The following is a 23,201-nucleotide window of genomic DNA, read 5'->3' as shown; positions in this document are numbered from 1 at the left end:
TACAGGCGCTCGCCACCACACCTGGCTAATTTTTTTTGTATTTTTAGTAGAGATGGGGTTTCACCATGTTGGCCAGGCTAGTCTCGAACTCCTGGCCTCAGGTGATTCACCCACCTTGCCCTCCCATGCCTCGGCCTCCCAAAGTGCTGAGATTATAGGCGTGTGCCACCACGCCCAACCCTCAGCTTGTATTTAAGTACACTCTATGACATTCACACACCAATGAAATCACCTAACAACACATTTATCGGTTTCCCTTTCGTTAAGCAATGTGTGACGGTATACACAAAACTCCAGATTATTTTCCAGATATTTAGAAATACTTTTCAGATATTTTGAAAGTTTCTGAAAACTGCTCTGTCATTACTTCTGAGTGATGAGCTGAAGAATAAAGCATGAACCAAATGAGGTATCTTCTTATACACAGCTAGTGAGACTATAAACTGACACGGCCAAAATACTTCTCTAAAGTATGCATTAAGAACATAAAAGAGCATTCATACCTTTGACTAAGATAAAGATGTTTATCATGGCATACTTAATTTTAATAATAAACGTAACTTAAATAGTCAACGAGGAAAGCCAATAGCAGGCAACCATTAAAAATGTTTTCCAAAAACCAACTGGGAAATATTCAGGGCACATATATAACATGACTGTGTTTAAACAAATTATTCATATGCTAGGAAAATGTACCATAATGTGGGTAGCGAGATAATTTTGAGCTGTTGGTTTTGTTTCGTTTTGTTTTGGGGGGGCGGGGGGAGGGTGTGTCTTTTATACTTCTGTGTAATTTCAAAGTTTCCTGAGAATTGATACACAGTATTTCTTCAGTTCTAAGAGGTACTTTCCCCACATGTCAACAACTTTTAAAACAAGATGCATCTTACAATTGCTGTTATGCCCTAGTTTAATGGAAATAATTTCTTTGTTGTACTTAAAATAATGGTACATCTTACAATCAATAGCATCTTAAGTTCTATGAAGTGTGGCAGTTTTATAACAGGCAACTAAAATAACATAACTTATACACATATATAAACTTACATATATATATTTATGAATGTATATAAAAAGATGAAGCAACACTTATGACTACTATTGTACTAATCTCAGTTGTTACTAAGAGACTCTAGTTCTCAAATATAGAAATTCCCACTTAACTACTGGCTATAAAAACCTAGAAACAGACACTGAAGAGGTGTCTCTGATAGAGAAAGACTGTGTTTTTCTCCTCAGTACAGGCATATCCAGTCACCTCCTAGTTATTCTTAGTCACCATTCCAGTTCAAGTTCTACAAATCTCACTTTAAAATTTCCTTTGTGAAGAGTTGAGAAAGCAAAATATTGACCAAATCTAGAACGTTTATTAGTTTTGTTCTAGCTAATTTTTAAATAAGTAAATCAAGATTTAGCTAATTTTTAAATAAGTAAATCAGGATTTAATTTTTACACTACCCTAAGGGAATAAATTAATAATAAAAACTGTGTCCTCAATTAAAGTAGCTCTATCAAATGTTTGGAAAATATATATATATATATGTATCTCCAATCTGGAAAGAAGGTAGAAGTCTCCAGTGAAATTTTTGGAATAAAAGTTTAAATGATTAGACAGCCCACAGAACTTTCACTTCAAACCCTGATCATTCTGTTCATTTTATCAGTTGATCAACCGTTAACTTTTGGCCTACTAATTAATTAATGGATACTGTTCACAGGAAAGCCATTTTCTTAAGGCTTTGACTAGTACTAAGGTCAAAAAGGCATTTTGACCCTTATTTTTAGTAGCCACAGACTTTTTCTAGACATGGGTCTAGATAAAGATAGAGCTCAGCCACACCAAGCTAATATAAAAAATACTTTGCAAGAATGTAAGCTTCATGAAGGTAGGATTTTTGTTCACTACTGTGACCCTACTATGGAGAATGCTGCTGAGACATAGTAGGCACTTTTCCATAAATCTAACAAATATGACAGTTACATCAATGGCTTGCTTGCATTATACAGCATTTTTCTTGTTTCCTGTTAACTCAGATACCCACACTGTTTTGTTCTAAATACACGTTCAATTAACCATTATATTCTAATAGTGTTTTCCTTTTAATGAGACAAGGTCTTAGTTGCCCAGGCTGGAGTGTGGTGGCACAATCTTGGCTCACTGCAACCTCCACTTCATGGGCTCAAGTGATCCTCCCACTTCAGCCTCCTCAGTAGCTGGGACTACAGGCACGTGCCATCATGCTCGGCTAATTTTTGTATTTTTTGTAAACACAAGGTCTCACTATGTTGCCCAGGCTGGTCTCGAACTCCTGAGCTCAAATGATCCTCCTGCCTTGGCCTCCCAAAGTGCTGGGATTACCAGAGTGAGCCACCACGTGTGATCCCATCAGGTTCTTAAACAAATTAAACCACTATATCAGGTCATTAAACCACTTGTCTTGAAATAGTTTAAAAGGGGGTTATGGGGAGGGGATTACCAAAGAGGTGGGAGGGGATGGGAGAAAAGCAATAATGATAGTTTTCAGCTGTACTAAAAAACACCAGACACCTATCCCTTATTAGCACGTATCTGTTTGTAAATGTCTGTTTGCTGACGAATTTGATATTCCAAGTCAGAAACATGAGCCTGAAGCCAGTTCCAGCAGCTGACAATAGCTGCCCGGTCTGCAGCCCATCTCCATTCTGACCTGCGCCTCCTAAAAAGAAATAAATTGAGTGAAGTCCAAGAGTAGCAGTAATATCTATACCAGACTTGGGGGTGGAGGGTGGAATTTAACTTCTAAAGGCCCTTGCAGAGACTAACTCTAGTGTCAAGAAAAACCCAAGACAGACAGAGACAGACACCCCCCACTCCTCAGGATGCACATGGATATAAACTTTCAAATAGGTATTTCCCAAATTAAGTGGAACTGCCTTCTACCATCCTGATCCTGCGGCACACAGTTTCTCTGAAATTGCATTAATTTCTCTAGAGATAAAAATATTGTCCATGCTAAAATAAAACATATATTAAGAATAATCTATATAGGAAATCCAACCGACAATAAGAACTATTAAAACTAATAAAGAATTTAGCAAAAGTGTTCAGTAAAGAATATTTGAAAACTAATAAAGTAGAAAATATTCATTTTTTAAGTATCATTCATAACAACGACAAAACTAATGATATATTTAAAATCTTTACAGAGAAAACAGTAATGCCTGAAAGCATGAAGCTCTATACAAATGGTAGGATACATTTTTTAAGGATGGTGATTCTCATGAACATCTATAAATTCAAAGAAATTCCAGTCAAATTGCCTACAGTATTTTTAATGAAAGCTGAGAAACAGATCCAAAAGTTCACATGGCACAAAGGACCAACAGCAAGAAATTTGGAAGAAGGCATGATGCAAATACACATTACCAGATAGCCAGATTTGCTGCAAAACTGTAGAGAGCCTCAAAACGTAGAACTAGATACATAAAAGATACCGGGAAATTTTCTTTTAATCAGATCAGTGGGGAAAAAATGAAACTATTCAATAGTACTAAACTGGCCAGTTCTTTAGAAGGAAAAAGTAAAATTAGTTCCCTTCTTCATGATATAATTACAAAATTTTGGCACTTCAAATTGCTAAACATGAACAGCCAAACTTAAAAGAACATCTTCGGGACTTAGAGCAGGAAGTATTTCTTAGATAAGACACAAAAATATCACCTACTTTTCAACATGCAATAGAAAATCTAATAAAATTAAAAGGCAAACTGTACTTTGGTGGAAGATATCTAATACATATAACTGAAGATTAAACATCAGAATATGTAACAGAACTCTCAGAAATAGATTAAGAGAGGCCGGGCATAGTGGCTCACAACCTGTAATCCAGCACTTTGGGAGGCGGAGGCAGGCAGATCACCTGAGGTTGGGAGTTCGAAACCAACATGAACAACATGGAGAAATCCCGTCTCTACTAAAAATGCAAAATTAGTCGGTCGTGGTGGAGCATGCCTGTAATCCCAGCTACACAGGAGGCTGAGGCAGGAGAATCACTTGAACCCAGGAAGTGGAGGTTGTGTTGAGCCAACATCACGCCATTGCACTCCAGCCTGGGCAAGAAGAGCAAAACTCTGTCTCAAAAAAAAAAGAAACAGGTTAAAAGAAAAAATGACAATCTTAATAGAAATAGAAAATTCACATAAAAGGCAAATAATAAATATATAGAAATGTGTCATCTCATTAAAATTTAGTTAAAATGTAAATATTAGGTAAAACATTAAGATGCTGTTTCAAATCTGGATGGGAAAACACGTAGTTCGATAAAGCCAACAGGTGGTGAGAAATGGATAAGTACAATTCATACATTGCTGGTAACAGTTAAAACTGGCAACACCATTTTTGAACAATAATTTGGAAGTACTTGGCTAGGCGTAAAATGTGCATACCCAATCATCATGATGTTCTATTTCATTTTTCTTTTGTTTGTTTCTCCTTTTCTGAGAGGCAGGGTCTCACACTCTATCATTGAGGCTGGATTGTGGTGGTGCAATCATAGCTCACTGTGACCTAGCGTTCCTTTGCTTAAGCTATCCTCCCACCTCAGTCTCCCAAGCAGCTAGGATCAGGAGCATACTACATACCTGGCTAATTTTTTTTTTTTTTTTTTTTTTGAGACTGAGTTTCGCTCTTCTTGCCCAGGCTGGAGTGCAATGGCACAATCTCGGCTCTTTGCAACCTCCGTCTCCTGGGTTCAAGCAATTCTCCTGCCTCAGCCTCCTGAGTAGCTGGGATTACAGGCATGCACCACCACACGCAGCTAATTTTGTATTTTTAGTAGAGACAGGGTTTCTCCATGTTGGTCAGGCTGGTCTCAAACTCCTGACCTCAGGTGATCCGCCCACCTCAGCCTCCCAAAGTGCAGGCATGAGCCACTGCACCCGGCCCTGGCTAATTTTTAATAAAAAATTTTGTAGAGATGGGGTCTTGCTGTGGTGTCCAGGTTGCCCTCAAACTCCTGACCTTTGGCCTCCCAAAGACATGAGCCACTATGCCCAGCCATGAAATTCTGTTTCTGAGAACATAAACTATACATTCCTCTGAATGAGGAAACAGGTTCACTGGAGTAGAGTCTGTAACAGCTAAAAACTAATTATATTATAATTCTGTTGAAATTGGTAAATAAACTATATTCATTTAACAGATCTTTCTATAGTAATAAAAATAAAATTAACTATATGTATCAACATGACTCAATCTCAGAACATATTGTTGAATGAAACAATAAAAAAATACTAAATAAGATTAAGTACACACAAGTAGTAAAGGAATTTGATGAAATACTATCTAGCAATTTAATTACTGTATGTATCAACATGACCTAATCTCAAAAATGGGGAATGCAAAAGCTGAATGAAAACAAAAATAATAAACAGATAAACATTAATAAGCATTGTTATCAATACAGATAAGGGATGAATATATTTTAAAATGCACAGAGCTGATATACAACAAATTTACAATCAAGCTCCTCATTAGCTCTGGAAAGGGGATGGAGAAGTTGGATTTTAGCTCTACCTATAATGTAATGTTTGACTTCTCATGTAAAAACAAAAGATAGAAATGTGACAACATTAACATTCTTTAAATATTAAGACTGGGGTTACATGGTGTCTACTGTATTCTGTAATCAAAATACTTCATAATCCACCACAAAACTATTTTCCCAGAAAGCAGCAGCAGTCACACAGCCCTCAGCCCCACTTCCCATCAGGATACACACACTCACTACTAAAACTTGTGACTATAGGTGAACTTGAACACAGTCTCCCATAGGGGCAAAATACAAAATGTCAAAAATAAAAAAGAACAAATCTGACCACAACAGGGTAAGACGTAAATTAAAACTTAATCATACCATAATAATTAAGACCAAGGATAGCAATGGTATTTTAACTTTTGTATGGACCAAATATAAACCATTCAAATCAACCACTGTGATAAAGTATTATCAATTATGTCTCTTCTTTTAGAAAGAAGACATTTTACAGTTCCCTAATTTTGATGGAACCTCTTCAAGATAAAAAGATACTTTTAAAGTACAGTTATCTGCTTCAATGTTGGCTGCAGGTCTAGCTCTACCCTAAATCCAGGCAATGATCTCAAGAGATCAATAAGAACCTAGGGATCATTCTTGAACAAGAAAAATGCCCCCTACCCACAAAGAGACAAAACTAGTTAACCCTCGTATTTTATTCCCACCTTTCCTTACTCTTCAAGGCTTACCACCTTTCTATACTGCAAAATCTTCTGGATTTATAGATTCCTTTCATTCCTAAAACTACCACCACACCAGGTCCCCATCTATCACCACTGGGCAACCCCAACAGCCTCCTTAGCTGCTCTTCCCAACACCAGTCAATCATACTACTTTTCCTCAATCAACTCCCCTCAAACTGTTTTCATCCTGGTATTCTAATGTTTAAGCAACCACACACTTCCTTTGTTTGAAAATAAAAAAGGAAAAGAAAATTACTTAAAACATTTTAGTTCACAAGAACTTTGATAAATACATTTTTTCTTGCATATTAATGAAAGTCTTACATCCCCTACACAGGTATTTCCCTAAATAACAATACAAAGTGAGCCTCCTGATAATATGTTTTGGATAATATGGTTAATAAATAACTAAAGAAAGGCAAGGCAGCACTAAGGAATACTAACAATTCCCAATTTATGAACAAGTTTCATTTTACCAGTGTATCTGTGATATGATGGTTTAGAACTGGAAGTGATTCCTAGGAGAAAGTTGTTACAGTATTGTTCTTCCATAATGCTGCTCAAACTCTGATCATCTCCAATGAAAAATGGAAAACCTCAACTCAAGTGTCCAAAAAGTATCTTGTGTTCAAAATGCCAGCAATATGAGCAGAAAACTAAGCTGTTATTAAACGTGAGAGGTGTACAGTTAACAAGTTTGGAGTAAGTTAGTTTTCATACTCCAGTGGCAGAGCAGAGCATCACAAAATAATATCACAAGAATAAAAGCTTCACATTCTTGTGTTCCTTAAAAACAAGCCATACAAACTCAGCTTATCAGAGGTAAAGATAAGACTTCCTCCTTAACATTCAAAAGGTAAATTTATTACTCTGACAATTTACAGCTCAACAAGGGACATTGATTGAACATTAGGGACATGTTTAATGTTATACTATACAGACTTCAGGAAAGAACACAGGACTAAGGTTGTAGAATGATACTTTAAATACAATGAGGACTTGGTTTCTAATACAGTCATTATCAATAATGAAGAAAATCATGTGGATTCTGACACTGATGAGTCAACTCATTCCTGTTGCTTGTTTCTGTGCTATTAGTAAAATAACTGTTTTAATTATGTGTCTGGGTAGGACACTAGAATGCCTTAGAACATTTGATTTTACTGTGTGCTTTATCCCAGTCCATACAAAAGTATGCGCTGTATGTACTGTAATGATCACCTGAGTGGGAATTCTTTTCAACTCATATTTTGCTCCTTGACTCACAAGTACTCACTACCTATCTCAAAAGCAGTGTGAAACAAATAGAGGAAAGATCAGGAGACAAGTTCTCACTTTTACTTACTTTATATGATCCTAAACATATAAATTGATCTCTGGAAATAAGAACAACATCTACTTCACAAAGTTGTGATAGCCATACAATGATGTAATCCTAACTGCAACCTAAAATGTGTGTATTAGATAAGAATAACAATTTATTTAGTCATTATAACCATGGATTAAATTCCATACCAAAAAGGTACAAAAAAGGAAGAAAAATAGATAAGATTAAAGAAAAACCTCTCAGATAAATTTAGGAAACAGAAGTGTTTTCAGTTAGCAGCAAGCCATATTCTGAGAGTTTCTTGAACTTTGAACTTTACAGTCATTTAAAAGTTCCACTCTAAACAGAAAAATCAAGGTAGTCTAGTAGAATAGACATTGCATTATTAGTGACATTACCCCCAAATTTAAAACGATGGAGGTAATAAAGCACAAAGAGGAAAAAAGAAGAGAACCAAACTGTCCAGAGTTAAATATCCCACATTTTAGTTGTAAAGTAAAACGCAGGAAGAAACTTGGATACACACTTCGTCTTAACCCATTCTCATCTGTCACATGACCTAGGTTGTGTCAGCTTCCTATAGATACCTGTAGTAATGTGGAACACATGTACCAGAGCCCATTCTTTTTTTTTTTTTTTTTTTTTTTTTGAGATGGAGTCTCGCTCTGTCACTCAGGCTGGATGCAGTGGCAGCATCTCGGCTCACTGCAACCTCCACCTCTCGGGTTCAAGCGATTCTCCTGCCTCAGCCTCCTGAGTAGCTGGAATTACAGGTCTGTCACCACACCTGGCCAATTTTTGTATTTTTAGTAGAGATGGGGTTTTGCCACGTTGGCCAGGCTGGTCTCGAACTCCTGACCTCAAGTGATCTGCCCACCTCAGCCTCTTAAAGTGCTTGAGTTACAGGTGTGAGCCACCGTGCCCAGCCCTAGAACCAATTCTATCTAGACTGCCAGTTCATCCTGACAGACCCTTGAAATTGAACACAGCACTTTTATCTTACTGTTTAAACCAGGTTACCTCTAATACAGAAATGAAATTTGTGTAGTTTTGGTAGTTTATTTCAGCCAAGCATTTAGCCCACCATGAACTCACTCTATCCTCCTTCCTTCCATTTAACAAGTATTTAAACAACTATTAGTTACCAAGAGTTAGATGAGGGATACAAAAAGATACAAAAAAAACGGTGGCTCAAGTTCACAATTTAATGTGGAAGATAGATGTTAATAATCAAATAATCATATAAAATATACGATAAGAGATCCTAACTATGTCAGATTTAGACTGGGGGATCTAGAAAGACTTGTGATATAAACATTTAAACAGACCTCTGAAGCATAAATTAGGACTTGGATGCGCAAACTGGTAGGGGTTGGGGATGTGGAGCAGAAGACACTAGGTGGAACTGTGGTGTGTCACAAAGAAGAAACGACATGTATACAATGGTTATGTGGTTAGAGCTCCAACAGTGAACAACAAAAAGAATTCATTCAACTTGACAATGGACACAGGTAGGCAGGGCCAGGTCACACAGAACCTGGCAATCCATGTTAATCTTATAAAACAATATAAGCAATCCTCATCTTCCCTCACCCTCTTTTATTTATCTCAGACCCTGTTTGAAGGAAAATTTACAAATACAAGCTAAAAGGTAATAAACTCCCACATAACCAACAACTAATTTCAACTATCAACTTTTGGTGAATCCTACCTCATCTATAACATCTATCTCCTACCCCTATGAATTATTTTTAAGCCAATTCCCAACATCACATCATTACCTCTAAATATTTCAGTATGTGTTTCTAAAATGTAAGGTCTTTAAAAATAGGTACAGATATATTTCATAATTTAAAAAATAATAATTCCTTAATGTAAAATATCCAGTTACTGGTTAAATTTCCTGGACTGTCTCAGTTGTTTTCTCCAAATCAGAATCAAATAATATCCACACGATTCATTTGGTTAATACATCTCAAGCTTGTAACACGCTCCTCCTCTTCCTCCTTTTCCTTCCTCACAATTTGTGGAAGAGACAGCGCTATCTGTCCTCTAGAATATCCTACATTGTGGATTTTGCTGACTGTACCTTTAACACAAAGCCCATACTTTTGAACTTGATAAATTGACACTTCTAGGCTGGGCGTGGTGGCTCATGCCTGTAATCTCAGCACTTTGGGAGGCTGAGGCAGGTAGATCATTTGAGGTCAGGAGTTCAAGACCAGCCTGATCAACATGGTGAAACCCCGTCTCTACTAAAAATACAAAAAAATTAGCCGAGTGTGTTGGCATGGGCCTGTAGTTCCAGCTATGTGGGAGACTGAGGCAGGAGAAATGCTTGAACCCAGGAGGTGGAGGGTGCAGTGAGCCAAGATCATGCCACCACACTCTAGCCAGGGTGACAGAGTGAGACTCTGTCTCAAAAATAAATAAACAAACAAACTACCTTTAGTAGTTTGATATATTTTGTTTTCTGTAAGTCAGCTCATAAATTATTCTTTTTGTACATTACAGTTTTACACGTTTAAGATTAAGACTGAGATATGTTTTAAAATACACTCAATCTTTAAAGAATCATTTAAGGTACTTTAAACTCCTTTCAATACCCATCAGTCAGATTTTTCATCAAACATGGTAAACATATACATATTATATACTCTGCCTAGCACAATAAAAGAAATGTAATTGTCATACCCTATGCAAATTTCCAACCTGAAAATACCCAGAAGCATCTTATAAACACTGAAACCCACGTCTCTCCAGGAAAGTTTTTCCTTGTGCATCGTACCTCACAATTCACTACTTTGTATTCTTCAAGCTTAGTTGGATCCTCTTATTTTGTTATTTGTTTGTGCTATTATTTCCAAGTCATGTCATGTATACGACTGGTCTCCAACTAGATTATCCTTCCCTTTTTATAGGAACTACCACGTGATTTAACTGTAAAACAATTTCTAATGGTGTCTGCACACACGTAGTTTACAAGTAAATTTGCAAAAAATATAAACAATATGACAGAGATTTAGCTGATGCCTTATCATGTCTAATTCCCAAATGTTTATATTTTAAAAACACCTAACTGAAGTATTCTAATGGAGAAAAAATGGCATGACAAAGAAATATGGAAATGGCTTACAGTTCTTGGCTGGCTGTACGACTGGACATGGAATTTGAGCACGAAGATTTCGAACAAAACACTAGCCTAGTTACTGTGTCTTTTTAATTTTTTTTAGACGGAGTTTTACTCTTGTCGCCAAGGCTGGAGTGCAATGGCGCGATCTCGGCTCTCTGCAACCTCTGCCTCTCCAGTTCAAGCGATTCTCCTGCCTCAGCCTCCCAAGTAGCTGGGATTACAGGTGCCTGCCACCAAGCCAAGCTAATTTTTTTGTATTTTTAGTAGAGACTAGGTTCACCATGTTAGCCAGGCTAGTCTTAAACTCCTGACCTCAGATAATCCACCCACCTCGGCCTCCCAAAGTGCTGGGATTACAGGCGTAAGCACCCGCACCCGGCCTACTCTGTCTTTTTTAGAGAATAAGACTCTGGTATGTTTCAAGAATAAAGCAAATGGCAAAGTTAATAGTGAAAGGTTCTCGGTTATTTAAAGTACTGCCCTTCCAGAGTAGCTCCTCCAGAGTGAATCAATTTTCTGTCTACTTTTCTTCCTTTCAAAAGTCAAACTGGGGTTAGAATGTTCGAATTCTATATGTTATATTAATTTCTCTTTCAAAAAGATCACTTGAGGCCAGGCACGGTGGCTCGCGCCTGTAATCCCAGCATTTGGGAGGCTGAGGCGGGCAGATCACTTGAGGTCAGGAGTTCTAGACCAGCCTGACCAACATGGTGAGACCCTGTCTCTACTAAAAATACAAAAATTAGCAGATAGTAGTGGTGGGTGCCTGTAATCCCAGCTACTTGGGAGGCTGAGGCAGGAGAATTGCTTGAACCCGGGAGGCAGAGGTTGCAATGAGCCAAGATCACGCCATTGCACTCCAGTCAGCGTGACAAGAGTGAAACCCCTTCTGAAAAAAAAAAGATTGCTTGAGCTCAGGAGTCAAGATCAGCCTAGGCAACAGGTGAAACCCTGTCTCTACAAAAAAATACAAAAATTAGCCAGGAATAGTGGTGCAAGCCTGTGGTCCCAGCTACTCAGGAGGCTGAGAAGGGAGGATCAATCGCTTGAGCCTAAGAGGTCAAGGCTGCAGTGAGCCTTGTGCACAGTGAGATTGAGCCACTGCACTCCAGCCTGGGCAGCATAGCAAGACCTTGTCACAAAAACAAAACAAAACAAAACCCAGAAGAGTGAAGGATCAGAAAAGTACAATGTATTGAGACATGGTCTCCCACCCATCCCTACCCCAGCCCCACATATTCCATAGGGAGAACTTGCCTCCAGCTATCTCTAGAAGAATAGGAGAATTTTAATACTAAATCGAATAGAAAAACATCTTTTTTCTCACTTTAAAAATACGGTTTATTGGAAAAGAGTATGGTGTTTGGAATCAGTGAACACCAAGTTCCAAATCCTACTCACACTTCCCAGAATGCATACCATGGCAATGCCAAAATATGACCATGCTTGTTAATATTTAGGCCAAGGCATTAAATGTTTATAACATAACACAAATACTTGTAATCTAAATTTGAATGAATGTCTTCAATTTTCAGTAAAATAAGACCCTATTAAAGCCCTACCATTAATATATATTCATTCATAAACATACTGAGTACCTAATGAATGTTAAACACTGTAGAATCTCTAAGGAAAGAATACTCAGTCACTTTATAAGCTATGTGGTAGTCAAGAAAAATCCTTTCTACTCATTGATACGTTAAATGATCAAAAAATCCAAAGCTAAAAAATGATCAGAGAACAGTGAAAAAATTTTAGTGGCTTTATGCTTCCAATTCCATTTTCTTCTGGCCTCTTTTCTGAAGCTTACCTAAATCATCCCAGGAATGCTAAAATTGGGTGTTATTTAGGCATAACCAAAATGAAATAACAAAGTAAGTACCCCAAATAAAACTAGGAGAAAAAATCCAGGGAACCAAGCAGGCAGTAAGGATCTAAAGTTCTATACTTGGAACCTCTACCCTGAATGTTAAATAATAGATGTTTTTTAAACAGTTGACTGCCAAGTGTGGTGGCATGTGCCTATAATCCTAGCTACTTGGGAGGCTGAGGTGGAGAGGCTCATTCTAGACTAGTCTGGACAAATAGCAAGACCCTGTCTCACGGGTAGGGGAGCGGGGAGAAGGCAACCAAGCTGGGTGTGCCATGTGCCTCTAGTCCCAGCTACTTGGGAAGCTGAGGCAGGAGGAGTGCTTGAAACCATAGGCCACTGTACTCCAGCCTAGGCAACACAGGAAGACCCTATCTCTAAAACAAACAAACATAAACAAAAAGGCTGGGCGTGGTGGCTCACACCTGTAATCCCAGCACTTGAGGAGGCCGATTTGGGAGGATCACTTGAGATCAGGAGTTCGAAACCAGCCTGGCCAACATGATAAAATTTTTGTATTTTTAGTCTCTACTAAAAACAAAAATTAGCTGAGTGTGGTGGCGGGTGCCTGTAATCCCAGCTACTTGGGAGGCTGAGGCATAAGAATCATTTGAACCTGGGAAGCGGAGGTTGCAGTGAGCTGAGATCACACCACTGCACTCCAGCCTGGGCAACAGAGTGAGACTCCATCTCAAACAAACAAACAAACAAAAAAACAGTTATACCTTTAATTATTATCTTCATTCAGTAATTAGGCAATTAGAATTTGATTGCTAAATGAATGTTCAAAGTTCAACCAAAATTAGTCCAAGATGAAGCCAAGAACACATCTCAACTCATTCAATAAAGCCATTATTACTCCGATGCCAAAACCAGACACAGATATCACAAGACAACTACAGACCAATATATCTTATGAATACAGATGTAAAAGTCTTCAACAAAGCAAAATGAATCCAGCAACATATAAAAAGGCTTATACACCATTGCTAAGTATGACTTAATCCCAGGGATTCAAGGTTGCTTTAACTTCTGAAAATCAATTAATGTAATACACGGTATTAATAAAGGATACAAACCACATGATCATTTGAATAGACGCAAAAAAAGCACTTGACAAAATCCAACTTGCTTTCATGATAAAAACACTCAACAAAGTAGGAACTGAAGAAAACATCTTCAACCTAATAAAGAATACCTATAGGAGAAAAAAAAGAATACCTACAAAAACCCCATAGCTAAAATCATACTTAATGGAGAAAGCCTGAATGCTTTCTCTCTCAGGTCAAGAACAAAACAAGGATATCCACTCTTACCACTCTGTTTAACACTGCACTGAAGGTTCTGGCCAGGGCAAATAGGCAAGAAAAAGAAATAAAAATCACTCAGGCTTAAAAAAAAAGAAGTAAAACTACCTTTATTTGCAGATGATATAATCTTGTATATAGAAAATCCAAAGAAAATCCCACAAATAAACTATTAGACCCAATAAACACATCCAACACAGTTACAGGATACAAGCTCAATATATAAGTAGTAATCGTATTTCTATACACAAGCAATAAGCAATCTGAACATGAAAAGTTTCTAAAAATTCCACTTACAATAGTATCAAAAAAAAAAAAAAAACACACATAGAAAGCCAGACACGATGGCTCACACCTGTAATCCCAGCACTTTGGGAGGCCAAGGCAGGCGGATCACTTGAGGTCAGGAGTTCGAGACTAGCCTAGCCAACATAGTGAAACCCTGTCTCCACTAAAATACAAAAATTAGCTAGGTGTGGTGGCGGGTGCCTGTAATCCCAGCTACTCAGGAGGTTGAGGCAGCGGAATCACTTGAACCTGGGAGCAGAGGTTGCGGTGAGCCGAGATTGCACCACTGCACTGTAGCCTGGGTGACAGAATGAGACTCTGTCTCAAAACAAAACAAGAATAATCAGAAATAAATTTAACAAAAGCAGTGACAATCTTATACTCTGAAATATATAAAAATTGCCAAAAGAAGTTAAAGAAATCCTAACTAAATGGAAAGGCCAGGTGTGATGGCTCACACCTGCAATCCTGGCACTTTGGTAGACTGAAGTGGGTGGACTGCTTGAGCCCAGAAGTTCAAGACCAGACTAGGCAACATGGCAAGACCTCGTCTCTACAAAAAATACAAAAATGAGCTAGGTGTGGTGGCATGCACCTGTAGTCCTAGCTGCTTGGGGGGCTGAGGAGGGAAGATCACTTGAACCTACTTAAGGCTGCAGTGAGCTGTGATTGCACTACTGTACTTCACTCCAGCCTGGATGACAGAGCAAAACTGTGTCTCAAAAAAAAAAAAAAAAAAAAAAGGAAAGACATCCTATGTTCATGGATGAGAATGGATCAGAAGATGTAACACTGTTAAAATGGCAATATTCCCTAAATTGATCTACAGAACCACCAATGGGATCCCAGTATACCCAAAAGAATCTTGAAAAGGAAAAACAAAGCTGGAGGACTCACACTTCCTGATTTGAAAACATAATTCAAAGCTACGGAAATCAAGACAGTGTGGTAGTGGTATAAGGATAAACATGCAGATCAATGGAATATAATTGTGGGTTCAGAAATAAACCCTTACACTGACAGTCAATTGATTTTTTTGACAAGAATGCCAAGAGAATTCAGTGGAGGAAAGAATGGTCTTTTTAAGCCAAGTGCTGTGGCTGACACCTGTAGTCCCAGCACTTTGGGAGGCCGAAGCAAGAGGACTGCTTGAGGCCAGGAGTTCGAGACTAGCCTGGGCAACAAAGCAAGACCCCATCTCTACAAGAAACAAACAATGGTCTTTTCAACAAACCATGCTGGGACAACTGAATATTCACATGTGGTAGAATGAAGTTGGACCACTGTATCTCACACTATACACAAAAATTAATTCTAATTAAATTTAAACATGGATTATAGACCTAAATGTAACAGCTAAAACAATAAAATTCCTAGAAGAATACAAAAGCTAATCTTCATTTCATTTGGTGGCTTGACATCAAAACCACTTGCAACAAAGGAAAAAACAAGTAAATTGGACTTCATCAAAATTATAACATTTTGTACGTTAAAGGACACCATCAAGAAATTGAAAACACAACCCATAGATGGGAGAAAATATTTGCAAATCATGTATCTCACAAGGGATTTGCATCTAGTATATTTAAAGAACTCTTACAACTCAACAATAAAAAGAGAATCCAATTTTAAAATGGGCAAAGGCTGAGCACGGTGGCTCACACCAGAAAGAGAGGATCACTTGAGGCAAGGATTTTGAGGCCTGCCAGAGCAATATAGCAAGACCCTGTCTCTACAAAATAAATTAATAATAATAAAAAAAAAAAACAATTAGCCAGGCATGGTGGCACACACCTGTAGTCCTAGCTACTCATGAGCCTGAGGCAGAAGGAACCCTTGAGTCCAAGAGTTTGAGGTTCCAGAAACTATGATTGGGCCGGGTGCGGTGGCTCACGCCTGTAATCCTAGCACTTTGGGAGGCCAAGGCGGGTGGATCATGAGGTCAGGAGTTCAAGACCAACCTGGCCAAGATGGTGAAACCCCATCTCTACTAAAAATACAAAAATTAGCTGGGCGTGGTGGTGGGTGCCTCTAATCCCAGCTACTTGGGAGGCTGAGGCAGAGAATCACTTGAACCCAGGAGGCAGAGATTGCAGTGAGCCAAGATAGTGCCACTGAACTCCAGCCTGGGTGACAGAGCAAGACTCCATCTCAAAAAAAAAAAAAAAAAGAAAAGAAAACTATGATTGGCCACTGCACTCTAGCCAGAGTGACAGAGCAAGACCTAGCCTAAAAAACAATAGGTGTATAAAAATAAAATTAAAATGTGCAGAGAATTTAAATAGACATTTCTCCAAAGAAGATATATGAATGGCCAATAAGCACATGAAAAGATCTCATCAAGTTGAGCACAGGGGATCAGGCCTGTAATCCCAACACTTTGGGAGGCCAAGGTGCGGGGACTGCTTGAGCCCAGGAATTTGAGACCAGCCTGGACAACATGGCAAAACCCCATCTCTACAAAAAATACAAAAAAGGCCAGGTACAGTGGCTCATGCCTTTAATCCCAGCACTTTGGGAGGCTGAGGCAGGCTGATCACGTGAGGTCAGGAGTTTGAGACCAGCCTGGCCAAAATGCTGAAACCCCATCTCTTCTAAAAATACAAAAATTAGCCGAGGGCCTGTAGACCCAGCTACTTGGGAGGCTGAGGGAGGAGAATCTCTTAAACCCAGGAGGCAGAGGCTGCAGTGAGCTGAGGTCACGCCACTGCACTCCAGTCTGTGTGACAGAGTGAGACTCCGTCTCAAAAAATAAATAAATAAATAAATAACCAGCTGGGTGTGGTGGTACACACTTCTAGTCCCAGCTACTTGGGAGGCTGAGGTGAGAGGATCACTTGAGCCCAGTAGGTCTTAGCTGCAGTAAGCTGTGATCGTGCCACTGCACTACAGTCTGGGCTACAGAGCAACACTTTGTCAAAATGAAAAAAAAGAAAAAGGAAAGAAGGAAGGGAGGGAGGGAGGGAGAGGAGGGAAGGAGAGAGCAAAGCGAGGGAGGGAAGGAGGGAGTGAAGGGAGGGAGGGAAGGAGATATCTTATAATTAGTCATCAGGAAAATTCAATTCAAAACCACAATGATATACCACTTGACATCCACTAGGATGCTATAATCAAAAAATAAAAAAAGATAGACAATTACAAAGTGTTGGCAAGACTGTGGAGAAACCGGCACCTTCATATGCTGCTAGAAATACAAAATCGTCCAGCTGCTTTGGAAAATAGTTTTGGTGGTTACTAAAAAAGTTAGAATTACCATATCACCCAGCACTTCTAGCCTTAGGAATATACCCAAGAGAACTGAAAAGAGGTATCCAAACAAAAACTTACACAAGAATGTTTAGGGCCAGGTGTGGTGGCTCACACCTGTATTCCCAGCACTTCCAGAGGCTAAGGAGAGAGGACTGCTTGAGCCCAGGAGTTCAAGACCAGCCTGGGCAACATAAGGAGGTCACATCTCTACAAAAAAAAAAAAAAAAAAAAAAAAAAAAAAAAAATAGCAGGGAACAGTGGCTCACACCTGTAATCCCAACACTTTGGGAGGCTGAGGTGGGAGGATTACTTGAGCTCAGGAATTTGAGACCAGCCTGGGCAATATAATAAGACTCAATTTCTACAAAAAAATTTTAAAAGTAGCTGGGCATGGTGGCACATACTTTTAGTCCTAGCTACTTGGGAGGCTGAGGTGGGAGGATCACTTGAGCCCAGGAGGTTGAGGCTGCAGTGAGCCATAATTGCACCACTGCATTCCAGTCTGGGTGACCGAGAAAGACCCTGTCTCAAAAATAAAAATAAAAATAAAAAAAGCAAATGTGCCATACAAAGCGTAGATATGGATGGACTTCTAAATATTTTACCAAGAGCAATAGATCAAAACAGGTGCCCAACCAAAATTTTTATTTTATTTTTTTTAGAGACAGGGTCTCACTGTCACCCAGGCTGCTCGAGGGCAGTGGTGTGATCAGAGCTCACTGTAACCTCAAACTCTTAGGCTCAATCAAGTGATCCTCTTGCCTCAGCCCCCTGAGTAATGAGGACTATAGGCGTGTGCCACCATCCTCAGCTAATTGTTTTTATTTTTTGTAGAGACAGGGGTCTCACTCTGTTGCCCAGGCTGGTCTAGAACTGCTGGCCTGAAGCAATCCTCCTGCCTTGGCCTCCTAAAACTCTGGGATTACAGGTGTGATCCACCATGCCCAGCCTCAACCAAAAATCTTAAATTTCTAACGAGCATGGAAAGGGGGAAGTGGGATGAAAAACTTTCCTCAAAACAGAAGAATAGTGCAAATGAGGAAAAACAATAAAAGACCATAAAGTGGTCAGGGGCACTAAGACCTATGCAGGGAAAACAACAATTAAAACCTTACAAGAGGCCAGATGCGGTAGCTTACGCCTGTAATCCCAGCATTTTGAGAGACCAAGGTGGATGGATCACCTGAGGTCAGGAGTTCGAGACCAGCCTGGCCAATATGGTGAAACCTTGACTCTACTAAAAATACAAAAATTACCCGGTGTGGTGGCACACGCCTGTAGTCCCAGCTACTCGGGAGGCTGAGGAAAGAGAATCACTTGAACCCGGAGGTGGAGGGTGCTGGGAGCCAAGATCCCACAACTGTACTCCAGCCTGGGCAACAGAGCAAGACTCTCTCAAAAAAAAAAAAAAAGCTTCCAAGAAAATTATGCAAGCCGGGCGCAGTAGCTCACGCCTGTAATCCCAGCACTTTGGGAGGCCGAGGGGAGGCAGATCATTTGAAGTTAGGAGTTCAAGACCAGCCTGGCCAACATGGTGAAATTCTATCTCTACTAAAAAAAAAAAAAAAAGAACTTACAAAAATTAGCCAGGCGTAGTGGTGCATGCCTGCACTCACAGCTGCTTCGGAGGCTGAGGCAGGAGAATCGCTTGAACCTGGGAGTCAGAGGTTGCAGGGAGTCAAGATTGCACTCCAGCCTGAGCGACAAAAGCAGAACTCCATTTCAAAAAAAAGAAAATGCAAAGCGACCTCAGAGACAGTTTAAATATATAAAAAGCTAGTGCCAAATAAAACTGGATGGGTCACTTGATAAACAGGATATAAACAGTGGATAAAAAGCAAGACAGCTGATATATATAATTCTTATTTGCTTCAATATTTACTGGGGAAGATAGAGGGGGAAAAGCTATCTAAATTACTCTTTAAAACATACAAATCACTAATAGTGAATAAAATTCATCATTAAATATGCTAAATTCCTCAAACTGATATGTCAGATGTCAGGTAGTCATGAAGACCCAAAATAGTCTCTATGGGTTTTTTGTTTGTTTGCTTTTTGAGACAGTCTCGCTCTGTTGCCCAGGCTGGAGTGCAGTGGCACCATCTCGGCTCACTGCAAGCTCTGTTGCCCGGGTTCAAGAGATTCTCCCACCTCAGCCTCCCACGTAGCTGGGATTACAGGCGTGCGCTACCACATCCGGCTAATTTTTGTATTTTTAGTAGAGATGGAGTTTCACTGTGTTGCCCAGGCTGGTCTCAAACTCCTGACCTCAAGTGATCCGCCCACCTCGGCCTCCCAAAGTGCTGGGATTTCAGGTGTGAGCCACTGCGCCTGGCCCCTTCTCTGTGTTTTAAAGGCATTTAAGTATAAATTATTAAACTGCAGGACAGAACATATTAGCTGACGGTCATATGAGTGACCTTCTCTAAATGCCAGGAGGATAGAATCCACTTTTCCTTTATCAACATTTTCCTTGCTCAACTTCTGGCATATTAGGTACTCAACAAATATGTGCTGAACCAAAATGAACAAAAAAATGCTGTCATCAAAGTAACTCCCATCCACTCAAGTAGGCTGCAACTTCAAACTGCCCAAACTGGCAAATCTCTAATAAAGATGGGCTCAGAAGACATACCAGCATGAATAACCTTCTGAGGAAAAGACAACATGGATTCTAAAAGTGGAAATCACACCACACCAGTTCACCCAAATTCTCTGAGAAAATAAATATGTGAATATAATTTATGTGAGCTTTCACAAAACTCTTGATAAGATTCTAAGTAAAGATTTTTTTTTTGAGGCTGAGTCTCGCTCTGTCGCCCAGGCTGGAGTGCAGTGGCGCAATCTCGGCTCACTGCAAGCTCCACCTCCTGGGTTCACGCCATTCTCCTGCCTCAGCCTCCCGAGTAGCTGGGACTACAGGCACCCGCCACCACGCCCCGCTAATTTTGTTTTTTTGTATTTTTAGTAGAGACGGGGCTTCACCGTGTTAGCCAGGATGGTCTCGATCTCCTGATCTCGTGATCCACCTGCCTCAGCCTCCCAAAGCACTGGGATTACAGGAGTGAGCCACCACACCCGGCCCTAAAGATTATTTTTTTAAAGACCTGAGTGGCCACAGAATGAGTACATTTACTGTAGACTGGACATAATTGAGACACAGATAATTATGGGTAGATGCTGAGGTACTTCCCCAAATGAAGAAGTATAAACAGAAGATTGATAATTTTTTAGAAATGCTCCTCAGAAACTGCACAGGGTGAGAGGAGAAAGGGTCAAGGAAAGGCAAATACTAATGTTTTTAGGAGCAAAAGAGGAAATAAGTCTGCAGAGGAAACCAAGAGTATGAGCCGGGCTCGGTGACTCACGGCTGTAATCCTAGCACTTTGGGAGGCCAAGGCGGGCAGATCACGTGAGGTCAGGAGTTCGAGACCAGCCTGGCCAACATGATGAAAGCCCGTCTCTACTAAAAATACAAAAATTAGCCACGTGTGGTGGCAGGTGCCTGTAATCCCAGCTACTGGGGAAGCTGAGGCAGGAGAATCGCTTGAACCCAGGAGGCGGAGGTTGCAGTGAGCCGAGATCGCGCCACTGCACTCCAACCTGGACGAAAGAGCAAGACTCTGTCTCAAAAAAAAAGTTTCAAAGATAAAACAAAAATCTTGTTAAGAATACATGAGACGCTAAAGAAATAATCTACTTTAATTCATGCTATCAATTTTCATTTCCTATGTGTAGGTGTTGAGGGTCTAGTACCCATGATAAATGACATACACCTGTTCTGGGCTGACTTTTGTTCCCTAAAAGAGATAGGTAGTACTCCAGGGGGCTGGGCACAGTGGCGCATGCCTGTAATCCCAGCACTTTGGGAGGCCAAGGCCACAGGATCACTTGAGCTCAGGAGTTCAAGATCAGCCCGGGCAACATGGCAAGACCCCGTCTCTACTAAAAATACACAAAAATAGCCAGGTGTGGTAGTGCGCACCTGTAGTCCCAGCTACTCGAGAAGCTGAGGTGGGAGGATTGCTTGAGCCCGGGGATGAGGGGGCTGGAGGTTGCAGTGATCCAAGTGCCACCGCACTCCAGCCTGGATGACAGAGGAAGACCCCGTCTCAAAAAAAAAAGAAAGAAAGAAAAAAAAAGAGATATGTAGTACTCCTAACATTCAGTACCTCAGAATGGGATCTTAGAGACAGGATCTTCAGGCCAGGTGGCTTCCCTTCCTCTCTGCGTCGGTCCGTCCCACCTCTGCTCGGCCTGGTGACCCTAACTCCGCTCCGCGCCCCCGGCCGCGGCCCCGGCCCGCCTCCTGGGCAGCCAGGCCCCCCGGCCACTCGGCCGGCAGCCCGCGGCCCAGGTCTGCAAGTGGGAGCTGGGCTGGGGTCCCCACGCTCCACACACGCGTCTCCTCTCCCCAAGCCCTGCCGCTTCCAGGGCCCTCGGTGGCGCCCGCTCCCCGGGCCCCTCGGCCCCCCGCCTCTCAGCCGGGCGCTCCCTCGAGCTCGCCGGGTCGGGGCCGCCTCCTCTGCCTCACCATCATCCTTGCCCACTCGTGCTCCCACCCCCAGGGGCACCAGAGCCAACGGCTGCTCCCCAAGCCTCGGACCTTCCTGCGCGGCTCAACCAAGCCTAGAAGTGGGGGCGGGGAATCTTCCGCTCTCCTCTGGCGCTCATTGGCCTTTCAGGGGCACATCGTGAGCGCCATTGGCTGAATGATGGTGTCCGTCAGAGCGATGGGGCGGGACAGAAAGGGGAGAGGGATGCTGGTGCCTTGGCATTTCTGTGTCTGTGTATCTGTCTGTCTCTGTCTCTATCTTGGCCCTTGGAAACGAGAGGCTTTTGGCCGAGAGGACTAGAAGGGGGCCTGAGGTGGGAGGAATAGGAATAGGAATCCCGGCAAAGCGTCACGCCAGTCGGCTACTCTGAACCCCCTAAGTCCCCTTTAGGTTCTCTTCTCCATCACCCCCAACCCCTGCCCCTCACCCCTCGAGGTTCCTTCATCCAGGAAGCAACGTGATGAAAACTCCAGGCCGGAAAGCCATAGGGAGAGATGTTATATAGGTATATAAAATACACACACACACACACACACACACACACACACACACACAAAGTATTAGCTGTGAGTTGTTAATAGATGCTCTTCATTTAGGTTGAGGAAGTTTCTTTCTGTTCCTAATTTGTTGAGTATACATCTTTTATTTTATTCATTTAAAATGTTATTTCAAGAAGAAATTTGGGCCGGGCACAGTGGCTCACACCTGTAATCCCAGCACTTTGGGAGGCCAAGGCAGGTGGATCACCTAAGGTTAGCAGTTTGAGACCAGCCTGACCAACATGGTGAAACCCTGTCTCTTCTAAAAATACAAAAACTAGCAGGGTGTGGTGGTGCATGCCTGTAATTTCAGCTACTCAGGAGCCTGAGAGAGAAGAATCACTTGAACCCAGGAGGCGGAGGTTGCAGTGAACCGAGATCACATCATTGCACTCCAATCTGGGCAACAAGAGCGAAACTCCATCTCAAAAGAAAAAAAAAATTAAAAAGTAAAAAATAAAAAAAGGGATTTGACCAGGTGCAGTGGCTCACGCCACTAATCCCAACGCTTTGGGCGTCCAAGGCGGGCAGATCACTTGAGATCCGGAGTTCAAGATCAGCCTGACCAACATGGTGAAATTCTGTCTCTACTAAAAAGATACAAAAATTGCCCAGGCATGATGGCTCACACATTTAATCCCAGCACTTTGGGAGGCCGAGGCGGGTTGATCATTTG

At 40.9% G+C, this 23,201-nt stretch overlaps 1 long non-coding RNA gene across 1 annotated transcript; it reads right to left on the bottom strand.

Moving 5' to 3' along the window:
- Positions 1–504: 504 nt before the first annotated feature.
- Positions 505–22,046, bottom strand: LOC104002799 (uncharacterized). Its single transcript, XR_675208.5, has 2 exons — positions 21,603–22,046; positions 505–4,110 (listed from the first exon to the last, which is right to left on the bottom strand). It is a non-coding gene; the product is annotated as an uncharacterized LOC104002799 (long non-coding RNA).
- Positions 22,047–23,201: the final 1,155 nt, after the last annotated feature.

This window comes from Pan troglodytes, chromosome 19 (genome assembly GCF_028858775.2).
Source record: "Pan troglodytes isolate AG18354 chromosome 19, NHGRI_mPanTro3-v2.0_pri, whole genome shotgun sequence".
Classification (NCBI taxonomy): domain Eukaryota; kingdom Metazoa; phylum Chordata; class Mammalia; order Primates; family Hominidae; genus Pan; species Pan troglodytes.
The sequence above is the reverse complement of the archived record's forward strand: the minus strand, read 5'-3'. Positions and strand labels throughout refer to the sequence as shown.